This window comes from Pelophylax lessonae (genome assembly GCF_965119305.1).
Source record: "Pelophylax lessonae genome assembly, chromosome: 2".
NCBI classification, from domain to species: Eukaryota; Metazoa; Chordata; class Amphibia; order Anura; family Ranidae; genus Pelophylax; species Pelophylax lessonae.
The window spans coordinates 395683959-395702604 of NC_138769.1; the positions used below are offsets into that span (position 1 = coordinate 395683959).

Sequence of the window (18646 nt, forward strand, 5' to 3'; positions counted from 1 at the left end):
ACCTAGCTCTTCTCATTCTCCAGCGATCTCCCTGGCTGCAGCAGTCCTGCTCTTCCTGGATTCTCAGGATACACTGAGAGCAGTGGGAGCCATAGGCTCCTGCTGCTGTCAAGCAAATCTTGTGAGGAGGGAGCAGGGGCTAGCCAATCCGTGCTGTGTGCGTCTACAATACCATAACATCTTTTTTTGAAATTGAAATTGACTTCAATATCTTTTTAAGGTTGTTTAAATTAATATAAGGATGCAGGTTTAAAATGGTTCCTGCCACTAAATGGTTTCATGCGTGAAAGGGAATACCTGCAAGTCATGCTTTTGAACACCCTTCTAGATGGGGGCATAATAAACCTAAGTATTCCAATTGTGCTGCCTGTATCTAGGGAAGATAAGGAAAAACTAAGTGGACTGAAAGCATTCGCCCTGTCATGTGAAGGAAGGAGAGTGGCAATTCTGAGGAACCCAAAGTTCTTTGAACACAGAAAAGATGAAAGACGTGCCCGTGTCTGGAGGACAACTTGTTCTAAGCACCCTCATGTCAAAATGGTAATGGAAAGTGGTGATTGGTTGGTTGGTGGAGATCTGGAGGTCTTGGAAAGAATCCGGTGGAAAGATGGTTTGGGCGGAAACTGCCTTACTCCTCTTGAGCCAAGACAAAAAGCTAAAGAAATGAATGCAGATGCAGTGTTTGCTTTCCAATTGCGCAACCCTCATGCATTGCTGATGCAAGACACCATGCGCCATCTGCTGGCTAGGGGCTATAAGAACCCTGTGCTTCTCTTACACCCTCTGGGAGGGTGGACCAAGGATGATGATGTTCCACTGGACTGGTGCATGAAGCAGCATGTAGCTGTGCTGGAAGAAGGTGTTCTGTACCTCAAATCAACCATTGTTGCTATTTTCCCATCTCCAATGCTGTATTCAGGACCCACTGAGGTTCAGTGGCACTGCAGATCTCGCATTATTGCTGGATCCAACTTTTATATTGTAGGGAGAGACCCAGCTGGCATGCCACATACTGAGACTAAAGTGGACCTGTATGAGCCAACACATAGGAAAAAAATGCTCAGCATGGCTCCAGGCTTGACCTCTTTAGAAATCATTCCCTTCAGAGTGGCAGCCTACAACATGAAGACCAAAAGCATGGAATTCTACGATAAAGAAAGGCACAATGAATTTGACTTTATCTCTGGAACTCGGATGAGAAAACTGGCAAGCGAAGGTGAAAACCCTCCAGATGGCTTTATGTGCCCCCCATGGCCTTCAAAGTTCTGACTGTCTATTATTGTTCTCTAGAAAAATATTATTGATTCCAGCCAATATGTACAAACTCCAGTGCAAGTAATTTTTAGTCTAGCACTTTTTTTTAGAACTGAAATTAATTAAAATATATTCCTATGCTAGTTAGTAAGAACACCAAATTTTATAGCTTTTAGTATGTTTTTATGGCTTTTTTGAGTTAAATTGTTTCAGTTAAACAGAAGTTGAACTTTTTACCTAACCTTTACAGCGAAACAGTAACACCTAACCCCCCCCCCCAGCGAAACAGTAACACTGAAGACCAGCAGGTCCATTTACATGTTTGGGTCATATCTAGTTCTATTTAGAGATACTGCAGTACCTGGCATTTATGGATTTGCATTGCTTTTCACTAAAACTGTTTTCAAATTGCTGCAGGATTGTGCTAGAATGAATTGTTTCCTTTTTAGCTTTGCAAAAAGTTTGGAAGACCTAGACCCTGAATCAGATTTTTTTGCTGTCTTTGACCCCATTGGAGAGGTTTACTCTTGAAGGAGAACTAAAGTCATTCTTGCTATTGGAGTACAGACCATAATAAAAGCACTTTTGTTTAGTGGGTGATGTCAGTTTTTCTCTTTGTTTCCTGTTCTTTGTGTGGCAGTTTCTGCTTACTTCTTTACAGCCCACAGGATGTGAGAGGAATTCTCACTAATGGGATCAAAGACTGCAATAAACCTCTGACAGGGGGAGGCGCATGCGCGGCGGCTTCCGGGATGGACGAGTGACCTAGAGGCTCCGTCCCGCTCTGGCTACATAACCGCTGATGGAATGCAACGCTGATTAAAGCCCCCCCTTACCTCCACACACCGCCGGTCAAGCTCCGCTACACCCCGAGTGCAGCACCCGAGCCCCGGATGCCCGGTCTGCAGGCTCGGAGGGACCGCTCCTGCCAGCTTGGTGCGGAGGCCTTCCGACCGAACAGCCCCAAGATGGCGACCATTGATCACCACTGCGGCGGCCTAGAGGATGAGGGCAACATAGCGGATGAATCAACCACACCTTCACAGCCAAAGTCAGTTCCACCTAGCCCTGTCACAGCCCCGGGGACAGCCACAATTCTGTCACCTGCCTCCGCTGTGTACTTTGCTGGAAAGGACCCTAGATGAACTACTACAGTCCCCGGACGGGGTCTACTCAGTTCATCCAAGCCTGCCTCAAGGATCCCCACCACCTATCTCCCAGAATCAGCAGGACTTCTCATATATGATGACAACATTCTCCAAAAATGCTTGCTAAAGGCCTGGCACAAACGGCTACTCAGATTACATCTGCCATACATGCAGATCTACAGAATATTGGGTCCAGAATTGAGGCTATCGAATTGAAATCGGATCGAACAGTAGCACGAGTTAATCAAAACTCTGCCAGACTGCAGGATCTCCATGACCAACTTGATACTGCATTATCCAAAATAGACAATTTGGAAAACAGATCACGCAGATACAATTTAAGAGTTTGTGGTCTACCCGAATGTGTTAAGGAGGTTGAACCTGCCATCGCTTAATTTATCAAGGACTTGATCCCAGATATCCCACCTTATTGCCTGGAACTAGACAGAGCTCACAGAGCCCTCAGACCTCCCAACCCTGATGGCACCCCGCGGGACATAATCGTAAAGCCTCATTTTTATAAGGTCATCGAGGAAATCATGAAATTAGCAAAGAATGCAGATCAGCTAAGCATTCAAGGTCATCCGATTCAAATTTATGCTGACCTTTCGCCCACAACCATTCAAAAGGGGCGATCATTAAAACCTCTGATCCAAGTCCTTATTCAGCACTCCATCAAGTACTGGTGGTCCTTTCCTTTTCGCCTCAGCTTTATCTACAGACAGAAGACCCATGGATTTTCCTCTCTTCCTGATGGGGAACGCCTGCTACTCCGCCTAGGTCTGATCTCCCAGGAAACTGAAGCCTCAACAGCAGCATGACCTTCTGGATCTTCTGAGCGACCCTCTCCTCAAAGTCCACTAGTCCCTCACTGGCAGAAGCATCAAACGGAGCGAGCCAAAGACGCCAGACCTCCTTAGTCGAAAACTCCGTGCCTGACTTGGAGACCATCTAACTCCCGTAATGAAGCTATTTTGTTTCGAATCCAACCCTGTGTTTTTTTTCTCCCGCTAGCTGAGGAGAACAAGATTAGATCTTTCCACACCTCTGATATTCCTACAATTGTGGCTTTCTCCAATGTTATCTTTAGATCCTGGCTACTGAAAGTGTGTTTCCCTCTCCCCCCCCCCCCTTGGGGGTGGGGGGACCCGATGTTTTGACCTTGCCATATGTTAGGGCTGCATTCTGAACATGTTTGCATTGTTTTTTTTTTTTGGTTCATCCTTTATCTCTCGTTAAGTTACAGTATTGTTTTTCATGCTAATTCAATCTTTAGCGGGCCTTTGGCCAGAGCAGGATTCCCACAGCGCCTTGACCCTCCTCTTCATGGGACGTCCGGGTCTGATGCCCCTTTCTTTGGGCATCACGGGTGGAGGGAGGTTGGAGGGATTGGGCCCTCCTCCCCCTACTGGATTTGGGATTTGTGATTTATATGTTTGTGTGGCTAGTTATCCACTCATGTCTCTATTATTTTGTTTTCTGCTATTCTGGCCCTCCCCCCTTTTCTTTTTCAAATATAAATTTTATTCAGGAGTTTTCATAAAAATACATACATTTGCATTCCAAGTGAAATTTACATCACTTTTTAACACATAATTTAATCTTCATCTTCCACTTTTTACCTCTTATATTCCTTCTCTTTTTTCCCTTTTCTTTTCCCTCACTCCCCTCCCTCTTCCTCTCCCACCCAAAAAAAAAAAAAACCCAAAACCCACCCTCCCCCTTCCCTAAATTACCCACTTATCCACGGCGAATGACCGAAGCAATTAGTAAGCTCTTCCGGGCTGCTTTTATCCTATTATAAGTTGCTTCCCTTCTTCAGAGACTGTAAACTGGCCCCACACATCCCATACTTTCTTATATTTTCCCTGTCTATTCTGAGAGGTTGCAATCAACTCTTCCATTCTCCTTATTTCCTCTACTCTGTTTACCCATTCTCTTATCGAGGGGGGTTGTACTTTTTTCCAATTACTCGGAATACATGCCTTAGCTGCATTTACCAGATATGGGACAATCGAATTTTCATATCTCTTTATCGGGATATCCGATAGATGCAGCAAGAAAAAGGCTGGTTTTTCCTCTATTCTGCTTTCAGTAAGTTTCTGGATTATGTCTTTTACTCTTCCCCAGAATGGTTTTACTTCTGTACAGGTCCAGAGGATATGGATCAGTGTGCCTGCTTCTTTTTTACATCTCCAACATTCACTGGGTTCTCTTGGGTACCAATTATGTAATTTCTCAGGTGTGATATACCATCTCGTTATAAACTTATAGTTCATCTCTTGAGTCTTGGTACATCTAGCTGGCTTAAAAGCTAATCTTACTATCCTCTGTACCTGCTCCTCTGTTAGTTCACACTCCAAATCTCTCTCCCATTTTCCCACCAACTGGGGTTTGAATTGCTCCTCTGGGTCCATCAGTAAATCATAGGAGATTGATAATGTATGTGATAAATTTCCTGGTTCTATACAGTGCTTTTCAAATTTTGTTAATGCTCTACTATACCTCTCTGAGTTCTGTATCGAATCCAGGAAATGATGTAGTTGCACTGCTTGCCAAAAAGGCAAGCCATATGGTCCATTTCTCTCTAATAATTCACTAATTGAAGCCCAGTTATTTTGTATAAGGAATGATGAAGCTTGTTCCTGTTTCTTTTCTCTCAATGGTATAAAACTTCTGGAATCTAAACCCGGGGTAAACTGTGGGTTCCCTAATATTGGGAATAAGGGTGATTCCTTCTTTGTTAGTTTACTATATATGTTTGGGTGCGAGCATATCCGTAATGTGTTTCCTATTATTGGGTGATGTTTCAGTTCCTTGGGTAACCACTGGAAAACCCATATCGCCCTCTTTAGGTCTATCTCTGTTTGAGTCTGTTCAATTTGTATCCATAGTTTGTTTTCAGAGTGGTGCCACTAAGCATAATAATAAGCTTGAATGTCCGGCAATGCTAGGCCCCCATTTTTTTTCGGTAGAGTTAAGGTTCTGCGTGCTATGCGGGGTCTTTTGTGGGCCCATATATATTTCACAAAAAGAGAGTGCATTGTCTTAAAAAAAACACTCGGTATCTTAACCGGTAATGCCCGCACCAGGTACAAAAATTTTGGTAGCACTATCATTTTCAATAAATTACATTTACCGAACCAAGAGTGTAGCCCGCTGTGCCATTGTTTAAGTAGCTTCCTAGTCATTGCCAATAGGGGTAGAAAATTAAGATCAAACACCTGTATTAACTTCGCTGGTATGTAAGTCCCCAGGTATTTCACTGCATCATCCTTCCATCTAAAACCAAAACTGTTTTTCAATAAATTGACTTGAGCCGCAGATAATCCCACGCCCCATTGCCTCTGATTTTCCATAGTTGATTTTTAGATTAGACATGGCATTAAATTTTTTAAATTCCTGTAGTAGGTTTGGCAATGAAATACCCGGTTTAGTCAGAGAAAATAACAAATCATCTGCATAAGCAGCTACTTTATACTGCTTCTCTTTTACCTCTATCCCTTCAATATCCTGGTTCAATCCAGTTCTGCACAGGAAAGGTTCCACCGTCAGGGCAAACAAAAGGGGTGACAGGGGGCATCCCTGTCTGGTACCATTTCTTATTGGGAAAGCTTCTGATAATAGCCTGTTGGCCTTCACCCTGGCTATTGGCTCTGTATATACCCTAGTAATCTTCTCTAACATATTTTTTCCCAATCCAATGTGTCTGAGTACGGAAAACAGAAACGGCCATCCCACCCTATCAAATGCCTTCTCTGCATCCGTACTCAGCACTACATAAGGGATCTTTTTTTCTTTTGCTATTTGCATCAAATTGAGGATTCTTGTGGTATTGTCTTTTGCCTCTCTGGATGACATAAAGCCCACTTGATCTAGGTGTATTAAATTTGGAAGGAATTCTGCCAATCTACTTGCTAGGATTTTAGTCAATACTTTTAAATCCACATTTAATAGGGATATTGGCCTATAGCTGCCACATGCAGCTGGGTCTTTACCCTCTTTTAGTATCAATGAGATATGGGCTGTGAGTGTATCTCTCGTCAGTTTCCCTTCCGAGCCTGATGCATTATATAACTTTACCATATACGGTCCTAAGATATGGAACAGTAACTGATAATATTGTATCGTTAGGCCGTCTGGGCCAGGTGCTTTCCCAGGGTTCATTGCTTTAACTGCCTGTTTTATTTCCTCTAATGTAATCTCAGCCTCCAGGCTTTCTCGGTCTTCCTCCGAGAGTCTAGGTAGCTGTGATTGAACTAGATATTGATCCATATCTTGCTGTTGGGGAGGTGTCTCCTGTAAGTTATACAGAGAAGTATAATATGTCTCAAATTCTTTCAATATTTGTGTAGGTAAAGTTTTTTTAATTCCCTCTCTTGAGGTAATGTATGGTATATAAGATCTCGTCCTCTGCTCACGGACAGTTCTAGCCAATACTTTCCCGCATTTGTTACCCGCCTCGTAATTTAACTTACGGCACCTTTGTAAGGCAGCTTTTGCTTTATACTGCAACAAATCTGTTATCTGTTTCCTGACTAGCTTCAACTCAATCAAGGTTGCATCTATCGGTCTTTGTTTATGTTCTGTCTCTAGTTCCCTAAGTTTTCCTAGGAGTTGTAACAGTTGCTCATTTCTTTCTCTTTTAATACGTGCTCCATGTTTTATAAGGAGTCCTCTTACCACTACCTTATGGGCCTCCCACAGTATTCCCATCTCACAGTCCGGTTGCTCATTTATTTCAAAAAAGCTTTTCATTTCTTTCTCGACTTCCCTTAATATCTCTTCTCTTTGTAGTAAGCTTTCATTTAGCCTCCAGAAGCTCCTCCCCTGTACAGAATTCGCTGTTAAATTATATAACAAAGATATAGGTGCATGGTCTGACCATGTGATACTGCCTATACTTGTATTTTGAACTGATTGTAATTGGGCATGCGGTATAAAAAAAAAATCAATTCTAGAGTAGGTCTTATGCGGTGTAGAGAAAAATGTGTATTCTTTTTCAGAGGGATGTTGTAACCGCCATGCATCTATAAGTTGAGCATTATATAGTGTCTTTAAGATCTTTTTATTCCTTCCTGTTGAAAAAGTCGATGTCCCTGTTGATGTATCCAGTGCTGGTGTTAACGGGCAATTAAAATCTCCCCCCATAATTAACTGTCCCTCTGAAAACCTCATGAGCTTCTCTACTACCTTAGATATAAATCTATCTTGTCTGTTATTGGGTACATATATTGTTGCTATTGTTATTTGTATTTCCCCTATTTTCCCCTTAATAAACAGGAATCTTCCTTCCGGATCCTGCATTTTATCCTGGAAAGTCCATGGGACAGAGTTTGCAATAAGTATGGAAACCCCTCTTGCTTTTGCTTGTGTATAAGTGGAATGGTATACATATGGAAAATTTCTGTTTTTAAGGAAAGATAGTTTATCTGTCCTGAAGTGCGTTTCTTGTATCAGCGCTATACTGGTATGTAGCTGCTTCAGGTCAGACAATAACATGTGTCTTTTTTCTGGGACTTTAAGTCCCTTGACATTATATGAGACCACCTTTACATCTTCCATCATTCGCTCGTGGATAAGAAACCCCCCCCCCTACCCCCTTCCTACGGGTTCGAGAAGGTCGGTCTCTACAAGAGAACGGCCTTCTCTTCCGTAGTTTCGGATAATAAAAAATGTATCCTTATTTCACACGGCCACTTTCGTGCCACTTGTGTGACTTTATTAGTAGGGCCGTGCCCCGAAGTGATTCTCTGTGGACTCTCCCCCACCTCCTCCCGCCGCTTTTTATAAACATATTTTGACCATATCTTATTCTGAGGTCTACCGGCATTTCTCTCTTTCCCTTCATGGGCTTCGGCTTCCCTTAATGGACAGCGGCATTCACATTTCCCTTCTCACTTAATTACCAAAAGACATCAAAATACTGAGTAATAACCCCGGGGATTGGTGGGGAGGGGGTAGGGGTGAGGGGAACATCTCTCTTCCCTTCCCTCACTTCCCCATCTATCCCTCCCCCCATCAACACAAGCGCCATTCATCATAGTATGAGTATCACAACATCTTCATATTCAATAGTTCAATCCTCCCCTTCTTCCCCTTCTCTCCCCAATAGTGGGGGGGGGGAGGCACCTGGCCTGTAGATCCCCTCTTATTCTACCAAATTTAATTATAAGTTAACCTTTGTATACTTCATGAAATACAAAAAAAAACTAATAAATAACTTCCGTCATAAATTCCAATACTGTGTCAAAAAGAAACCCCCCCCCCCTTCCCCATACCACCTATAAAATTAGTGACAAGAGGAATAACTTCCATCCTAAGTTTCAAAACTGTCAGAAAAAAAAAAAAAAAGAAAAGAAAAAGGAAACCCCCCCCCCCTTCCCCATACCACCTATAAAATTAGTGACAAGAGGAATAACTTCCATCCTAAATTTCAAAACTGTGTCAAAAAAAAAAGGGGGGGGGGGAAACCCCCCCCCCCCCCACTACCTATTTATAAAATTAGTGACAAGAGGAATAACTTCCATCATAAATTCACAACTGTGCCAAACCCCCCCCCCCCCTTCCCCATACCACCTATAAAATTAGTGACAAGATGAATAACTTCCATCCTAAGTTTCAAAACTGTGTCAGAAAAGGAAAAAAAAAAAAAGAAGGGAACCCCCCCCCCCCTACCACCTATATAAAATTAGTGACAAGAGGAATAACTTCCATCCTTAATTTCAAAGCTGTGTCAAAAAAAAAAAAGGGAAGAGAAAAAAAAAAAAAAGGGGGGGACAGGTATATATCAAACCAGGCCAACATGGTAATAAATAGAACATAGTTTCCATGGGGGGACCTCACTACAGTCTCTTAATGGTTAGGCCTCTTTATCTCCTCTCTTCTCTTGGCAATGTCTCTAGTCTTTTCTCACGTTGTTGGTGGTATACCGACGGGGTTTAGTTAGGCAGTCGGCTCAACCAATTCACTACTTGAATAGCTTCCGTCTCTATAAACGAGAAGAATGCCATTCTATCTTGGTATGTCCTAAGGTTGAAAAATTGTCCATTCCTGCGGAATGTTACAGAAAATGGGTACCCCCATCTGTATGTACACCCTGCTTTTCTTGCCAGGTCTAATAATGGTTTCAGGAGGGCCCTTCTCCTCAATGTCCCTCTGGCGATGTCTGCATATATCTTGACTGGTACTCCTTCCACCTTTATGTCCTGAGCTTCCCATGCCAACCTTAGAATAGCCTCTTTATGCACATAGTGAAATAGCCTGCAGATCACATCTCTTGGTCTTCTCTCATCCTTACTTCTAGGGCCAAGGGTCCTATGTATCCTTTCTATCTCCAGTTGTTCCGGGTATTTATCCTTCATATTCTGCTTAAAGATCTCCTCTGCTACTTCTGTCAGCTTCTCCTTCCCTACCGTTTCGGGTATACCACGTATACGTAGATTATTACGTCTGTTTCTGTTTTCTATTTCCTCCAACTGTAATTGTGTCATCTCATCTATCTCTCTCTGTAAGTCTTTTGTTGACTCTAATGATGTTACCCTCTTTTCCACACTTTTTCTGGCTGTTGATTCTTCCGCTAAGCATGTTGTAATATTTTGTATGTCTTTCCTTATTTCCTGTATTTCTCTTTGATGTGCTTCTTCTATTTTGCTGATCATCTGTTTTATATCCAATTTAGTTGGAAGGGCCTGAAGCATAGCTTTAAGCTCAGCATTATGGGGTGAGCTCTGTGCATGTTTACAAGGTAGATCATTCTCCCTTTGTCTTGTCTCTGGGCTTTCAAGATAATTTTCTGATGTAGGGGAGGTAGTCAACGAGCTAGGCGCATCTCCTGACTCTGGGCTTGTTAATGCACTATTTCCACATCTTGCCATTTTTGCTTCTCTTGGTGTTTTGTGGTTATTAGAGAAGTATCTGTCTATTTCTCCTTCTGATCTACCTGCCTTAGGTTTTGTCACGTTCTTCTTTCCTTTACGTTTTTTAGATAACGTCATCCTCCTCTATCTTAAACTCCCACCAAGTTTTTAATAGCACCTCCAGGGGATTCTCTCAAGATAAAAAATACAGTCCTTTTTCCTCTTATATTTCTTAATTGTCAATACCACTTCCTCCACAACTTGCTTAGCAGTTATTGGTATAACGGCCAACGGCCACAGGACATATAATGGAGATAGGCAGAAAAACAGAAAGGGAAATATATCATATATATCATATATATATCGTTCGTGTCCGTCTCCTTCCAGTCAGATTACTGTCCTCTCTCATAGGAATTGTAGTTGTAGAGGGAAATCTGGGTAAATGAACTAACAAGGTCTCTCCAGCGGATTACCTCCTGTATTTCTCATAGACAGCTGGTGTATCATCAATGTCCCACTACCTCCAGGTACCTCGCTCTGCCGAATGTACAGGACACCTGGTCCAGTAAAGCTTCGATTTCCAGCCCTGATGTTCAGCTTCTGCCTCCTTCAACCCCACTCTCCGTCCCCTGCAGTCGGCAATCCAATCTGTCCGCTCCTATAGTCTGTTGCCCTTTAAGGCCGCCGCTGCCTCGGGGACTCCAAGCGGATTGCACCGTCCTTCAGATGTCCTGCTCCTACTCTGAAGCCCGGTCACCTCCCCTCCATCGCCTGTAGCATAGGCTCTCGAGAGGTCGGTGGCTGAGTCTCGGTTTGATGGCTCCGCTGTCTTACAGCGTCCTCCCGATGTCTCTGCAAACTCTGGCGGGGGAGGCGTTTCAGCGGGGAAGTTGAAGCAAGTGGCCACCGCCACCTCGGGACCGCCAAACAAAGCGAGCTGTCCGCCGGCTGATCTGCTCCTCCACTAATGCCCAGCCGCTTCACCTCCTTCGCCCGAAGCGCGGGCTCCCAGTGGGCCGGTGGCTGGGTCTCCGTTTGCTGGCTCTGCTCTCTTCCAGCGTCTCTCGGCGTCTCTACGAGCTCAGGCGGGAGAGGTGTTCAGCGGGGAGTCTCACAGCTCTCGCTCACATGATCACTTCCCGGCACGCCCGGCCCTCCCCCCTTTTCTTCTTCTCCCTCCCTTATTTCTTGGTCACCAGGGGGACCTTCCCCTAGCCTCTCTTCTTGCGGGACCATTATCTTTTTGGCTACCGGGCCCGGGAGACTCCTATCCTGATGGCAAGACCTGCTAAACAGAGGTATGCATTACTCAGCTTACACCATTGGCCGCTTCACTATGACTTCATCTCCAACCCCTCCTTGTACTATGAAGATCGCTTCCCATAACGTCCAAGGCCTGAATTCTCCTGTGAAAACACGTAAGATGTTTATCACTCCCAACACACTGACATCCTTTTTATACAAGAAACACACTTGCCCAGTTCCTATAGACTGGTGTTTGTCCCCCGCAAATTCTCCAAACTTTATTTAGCCAATCCACCTGATAAAACAAGAGGGGTGGCGATCTTTTTTGCCAAATATATGACTTTTACGCTTACTAAAAAGATGGAAGATTTGGAGGGTAGATTCCTTTTATTGATAGATCGCACAACTTATTCCCTGTTATCCTACTACACCCCTAACCAAAATCAGGATTCCTTTTTTCAACGGCTTTCGGGCCAAGATCCTCCCATGCGGGGAGGGAATTTTGATCATGGGAGGGGACTCACATGTAGTATTGGATCAGAGTCTAGATAAGACCCAGTCGGGAGCCCCTCGTTTTCGCCGTCCTTCTTTTCCTTTTTTAATAAATCTGCAACAATGTCAACAATTCTGTGTTTTTCTGTCAGTATGGGGTGCTATGTGTACATTCATGAGGAAGAAGAATGAACTTAAATGATTTTAGCAAATGGCTGCAATATAACAAAGAGTGAAAAATGTAAGGGGGTCTGAATACTTTCCGTACCCACTGTATCTCCTGCAACCTTGTGGGCTGCCCATAAAGCTGTCATCAGGGGCAAAATTATACAGTTTTCCTCCAATCTCATAAAACAAAGGAGGGCAGACATTGCCAAAATGTTTACTGTGCAGTAAACAACACAGGAAACATCCCTCCCCGGACTCCAAAGCCAAACTGGAATCCGCCAGATAGTCTCTAAATTTGGCTCTTACCACAGAGGCTGAGAAGCAGTTTCGATGGTCAGGTGCCAAATACTACGCGTCCAGGGACAGGATTGGCCCCAGCCTAGCCACTAAATTGTCTCCGAAAACAAGCAATTACTCCCTTCCCAAAATTAGATCCTCTAAGGGGACTCTCTCTCAGAATCCGCAGACTATTCTGCAAACCTTTCATGAGTTCTATTCCAAATTATATAATAATGATAACTCTCCCCACTTTCCAAAGCCGCCACTGCTTTCCTGCATCAAATTCCCCTTCCTCAGCTTAGCAAAGAACATCGGACACAATTAGAATCCCCAGTCTCTGAAACTGAGATCTTAGGTGTCATTGAAAATCTTAAACAGGGTTTGGCTCCCAGCCCAGATGGATTTTCAGCGGGATATTATAAACACTTCGCCCCTATGCATGCTCCCCACCTGGCAATTTTTTTTAACTCCTTATAGAACGGGAATGCTATTGATCGGACCTCTAATTCTGCCTTTGTAACGGTCATCCCTAAACCGGGGAAAGATCACAGTGATGTAAATAACTTTTGACCCATTTCCCTGATCAATGTTGATATAAAAATTTTAACTAAGGTCCTCTCCAAAAGACTTTCTCGTTTTGTTGGAACCTATGTCCATAAGGATCAATCAAGTTTTATCCCAGGAAGGCAAGGTTCTGACCAAATCAGGAGAGCAATAGACATTATTTCCTTATTGCAGTCCAGATGGGACAGGGGCCCTCCTCAGGAAGGTTTTCTGCTTTCTATTGACCTTCACAAAGCATTCGATTCCATTTCCTGGTCTTATTTATTTGACACTCTTGAAAGGTGGGACTTTGGTCCCCATTTTCTGAATACCCTAAGAGCCCTATACTCTACTCCCACTGCCCAAATTCTCATGTCAGGATACTACTCGGACTCCTTTTGCATTAAACGGGGCACCCGTCAGGGATGCCCGCTGTCACCCCTAATCTTTGCCATTGCCATTGAAACTCTTGCGATAGACATCCGCCAACACTCCGGGGAGTACTTTGTGATCCCTCAGAACACAAATGTGGTCTCTTTGTTGACAATGTTTTATTGTTCCTCACCTCCCCCACAGTTACTGTCCCCAATGTCTGCAAGCTCCTTAACAATTTCTCCTGTGCGTCCGGATTGTCAGTCAACTTCTCGAAATCGGTAGCCCTCAATGTCTCAGTGCCAAACTCAACCTTAGAAACCCTGAAGCCTCATTTCCCGTTTGCCTGGCGTACATACTTTATCCTCTATTTGGGAATTTTTCTAACCTCCTCTATCTCCACCCTTTACCAGGCTAATTATCCCCCAATGTACCAAAAATTGTAATCCAAATTCTCGGAATGGAACACACATAATTTATCATGGTTAGGCAGGATAAACTCTGTCAAAATTACCCTTTTGCCCCATCTGTTATACTTATTCCGCTACCTACCACTACCAATCCCTAAAAACCACCTGCTCAAATTGCAATCAAAATTTGTTCGCTTTGTATGGGGTAAAAAGGGATATCGGTGCCCCAGGTCGACTCTATTTAGGCTGCGCTCCCAAGGGGGGCTGGCCTTACCAAATTTATGGAACTACTACCATGCAGCACAGCTCTCCACAGTTTTTTCTACAAGCTCCAAACCTGATTGGACGGGCATAGAAAGAAAGGCGGTACCACATCACACACCAGATTTCATTGCCTGCTGCCCTGTGACACTTTAAGCCCCCTATCCTGGCTCCAACCCTTTCTCATTCTATTAAACTTTGTACCCAACTGTTTAAACTGGACTCCCTCATATCCCCGATGATGCCACTCGCTCACTTATTTCACCATCCTCTTTTTATCCCTGGTCAGGACATTAAAGCATTTAAGTGGTGGACAGACAAAGGTCTATACCGCATTGGTCACTTCTTTACCCCGTCCGGACCACTGTCTCTAGCCTACTGTAATACCAAACTCAAAATGCCAGCATCCGAAAAATTCCGCTTCCTGCTAATTACCCACTTCCTTCACAACTTATAGTCCAACAAAAGAATACCCCCATCCGCTACGTCCTTCAAACGGTGGTGTGCAGACTCTCAGAGTCGGGGGGGGGGGGGCATTTCTATTAAATACTCAGCTCTGCTATCCTCCTCGAATAAACCTACATTTGCCCACCAATGGGAACGGGATTTAGATGTTGATTTTCCAGCTGAAGTATGGCATTGTATATTCCATAGGTCCTTTAAGGGCATCAATAATATCACTCTTATTGAAGCCAATATCAAAATTCTCACTTGCTGGTACTTGGTCCCTACTCGCCTACACGTTATGTACCCACAGTAATGCACTTTGGTGCCAGAAACCAGAAAGCAAGCTACTCACTAGGGGGGGGGGGGACCTCTGGGTGAGTCTAAGATGGAAAAGGACCTGGGGGTACTGGTAGACAACAGGCTTGGCAGTGGCATGCAATGCCAAGCCGCTGCAAGCAAAGCCAACAGAATACTGGGATGTATAAAAAAGGGGATTCACTCCAGAAATAAAGAGATTATTCTCCCACTCTACAAGGCTCTGGTCCGGCCACATCTGGAGTATGCTGTCCAGTTCTGGGCACCGGTCCTCAGGAAGGATGTGCTGGAACTGGAAAGAGTCCAGGGAAGGGCAACAAAAATAATTAGGGGAATGGAGGACATCAGCTATGAGGAAAGACTACAAGCACTGAACTTATTCTCTCTGGAGAAGAGACGCTTGAGGGGGGATATGATATCAATGTACAAATACTGTACTGGCGACTAAGGATGATCGAACTTTTGAAAAACCGATTTTTCCAAAAGTTCGGTTCGGATTTCAGAACCCCATTGAAATCAATGGGACCCGAACTTCGGTAATCAAAAAACACCATTTTGAAGCCCTAAAACCCAATAAATGCCCCTAAAAAGTGCCTAGGGTTCTGGGTCATGCCCCATTAACTATTAATCACACAAAAAAAGTTCTTAAAAATTGTCATTTTTGATAAAAAAGTCAATTATTGAAAAAAAAAAAAAAAAAAAGAGACATTTTGGATTTAGTATCTGGGGGGTCTAAAAGGTGTGCATGTGAAGTTTCAGCTCTGTAGCATGTCCAGAACCATGAAAAAAAAAAGATAATTTTTCAGTAGAACAGGGATGTGGGTCGGGACCCTCCTTTAACTTTAACACCTATATGATCTTTTTTTCTGATTCTGGACATGCTACAGAGCTGAAACTTCACAGGTACACCTTTTAGACCCCCCAGACACAAAATCACACAAAAAAAGTTCTCAAAAATTGTCATTTTTGATAAAAAAAGCCAATTATTGAAAAAATTAAAAAAAAAAAAAGAAAAGAGATTTTTTGATTTTTACTTTGGATTTTAGATCTGGGGGGTCTAGAAAGTGTACATGTGAAGTTTCAGCTCTGTAGCATGTCCAGAACCAGAAAATAAAAAGATTGTTTGTATTAGAAAACTTTCTGACAGGGGGTTTGCTTCGCTCCTGTAACACCTTGCCGGTTTAATAGAAGGCATTTTTTTGGGATCTTTGCAGTCAGGAAAAACATCTGAACTTGTGTATAGTGGTACTGTGCACAAGTTCTGATGTTTTGCCTGCCTCCAAAAAACCCCAAAAAATGCCAGCAAAAACACACCTGGGCATTTTTTTTTGACTCAAGCGTTTTTTGGCATTTTTTGGGGTTCTTTTGAGGCAGGCAAAACATCTGAACTTGTGTATAGTGGTATATATACACAAATACATATATTTATATACACACCTAGACATATATAGGTGTGATAGTAGCAGAAATATATTACTGTAAATGATTTCAGTAGCGCAAGCATATATTTCTGCTACTATCACACCTATATATGTCTAGGTGTGTATATAAATATATGGATGTGTGTATATACACCACTATACACAAGTTCAGATGTTTTGCCTGCCTCAAAATAACCCCAAAAAAATGCCAAAAAAAAACGCTAGCGTCAAAAAAAAATGCCCAGGTGTGTTTTTGCTGGCATTTTTTGGGGGTTTTTGGAGGCAGGCAAAACATCAGAACTTGTGCACAGTACCACTATACACAAGTTCAGATGTTTTTCCTGACTGCAAAGATCCCAAAAAAATGCCTTCTATTAAACCGGCAAGGTGTTACAGGAGCGAAGCAAACCCCCTGTCAGAAAGTTTTCTAATACAAACGATCTTTTTTTTCTGGTTCTGGACATGCTACAGAGCTGAAACTTCACATGTACACTTTTTAGACCCCCCAGATCTGAAATCCAAAGTAAAAATCAAAAAAATTCTCTTTTTTTTAAATTTTTTCAATAATTGGCTTTTTATCAAAAATGACAATTTTTAAGAACTTTTTTTGTGTGATTTTGTGTCTGGGGGGTCTAAAATGTGTACCTGTGAAGTTTCAGCTCTGTAGCATGTCCAGAACCAGAAAAAAAGATCATATAGGTGTTAAAGTTAAAGGAGGGTCCCGACCCACATCCCTGTTCTACTGAAAAATTATCTTTTTTTTTTCATGGTTCTGGACATGCTACAGAGCTGAAACTTCACATGCACACCTTTTAGACCCCCCAGGTACTAAATCCAAAGTAAAAATCAAAAAATCTCTCTTTTTTTTAAAATTTTTCAATAATTGGCTTTTTTTATCAAAAATGACAATTTTTAAGAACTTTTTTGTGTGATTTTGTGTCTGGGGGGTCTAAAAGGTGTACCTGTGAAGTTTCAGCTCTGTAGCATGTCCAGAACCAGAAAAAAAAGGATTGTTTGTATTAGAAAACTTTCTGACAGGGGGTTGGCTCCGCTCCTGTAACACCTTGCCGGTTTAATAGAAGGCATTTTTTTGGGATCTTTGCAGTCAGGAAAAACATCTGAACTTGTGTATAGTGGTACTGTGCACAAGTGCAGATGTTTTTCCTGCCTCCAAAACCCCCCAAAAAATGCCAGCAAAAACACACCTGGGCATTTTTTTTTTGACGCTAGCGTTTTTTTGGCATTTTTTTGGGTTCTTTTGAGGCAGGCAAAACATCTGAACATGTATATAGGGGGTATATATACACATATATGTCTGAATATATACCCCTAGACATATATAGGTGTGATAGTAGCAGAAATATATTACTGTAAATTATTTCATTAGCGCAAGCATTTATTTCTGCTACTATCACACCTATATATGTCTAGGGGTATATATTCAGACATATATGTCTATATATACCCCCTATACACATGTTCAGATGTCATGTCTGACATCAAACATGTCCTCAAAAAAGCACTGGCAGTGGCAGCCCCTGCAGCATAAAAAATTCTTGGCTGGTGAGAAGCCATATGGGTGTGCCGAAGCTATTCAGAAAAATGATCTTTTCTCTATAGCGGTCACCCTGCTATGGAAGGGTTTTGTCACCCTGCCATAGCAGTCACTGCCAGTTAACCCTACACTACACTACGGTCCCCTTACACTTAACACTTTCCCTACAGAAACTCAATTTTTGAAGCTAACTTAAGTGTAAAGGAGCACTCTAACTACACTAGATATCCCTTTCCTCACACTAAAAATAGCTAAATGACACTTTTAAAGTAAAATTAACAGAACTGCTTCCACTCTCTTCCATGTCCAGTATAACAATGCTAGGAATATGGCGGGGGCGATCTTATATACTGGGGGGCGTACTCACTAATGATCGGTCTAGGGACCCCCTAGTCACTCCAATCACATTCCTAGCATTCTCCTGCCCCCTCAATTGGCTTTTGCTAATGGTTCTGGTCCAATCACGCGCTTTTAAAGCCCATTTCCTGAAGCATTGCATTTTGGGCGGTTCTGGTTGCCGAATTCCGAACTTTTTGGGCAAAAAGTTCTAAATTCGGCCGAACCTCGAACACCCAATGTTTGGGCCGAACCGATGGTTGACCCGAACCGTTCGATCATCCCTACTGGCGACCCAAGCATAAGGAACAAACTATTCGGAGAAAGGAAATGCAATAAGACACATGGCCACTCACTAAAACTAGAGGAAAGGCGGTTTAACCTTAAAGTACGTAGGGGGTTCTTTACTGTCAGAGCAGTAAGGATGTGGAATTCTCTTCCGCAAACAGTCGTATCAGCAGGGAGCATCGATAGTTTCAAAAAACTATTAGATGGGCACTTTAAATACCACAACATACAGGGGTATACAACGTACGGTTAA

The 18646-nt window shown here is 42.9% G+C and overlaps 1 pseudogene across 1 annotated transcript; it reads left to right on the forward strand.

The window, feature by feature from the left end:
* The first annotated feature begins 269 nt into the window (after nt 1-269).
* On the forward strand, nt 270-1413 carry LOC309548441 (bifunctional 3'-phosphoadenosine 5'-phosphosulfate synthase 2-like; annotated as a pseudogene). The gene has a single exon. The product of its transcript is annotated as a bifunctional 3'-phosphoadenosine 5'-phosphosulfate synthase 2-like (transcript).
* Nucleotides 1414-18646: the final 17233 nt, after the last annotated feature.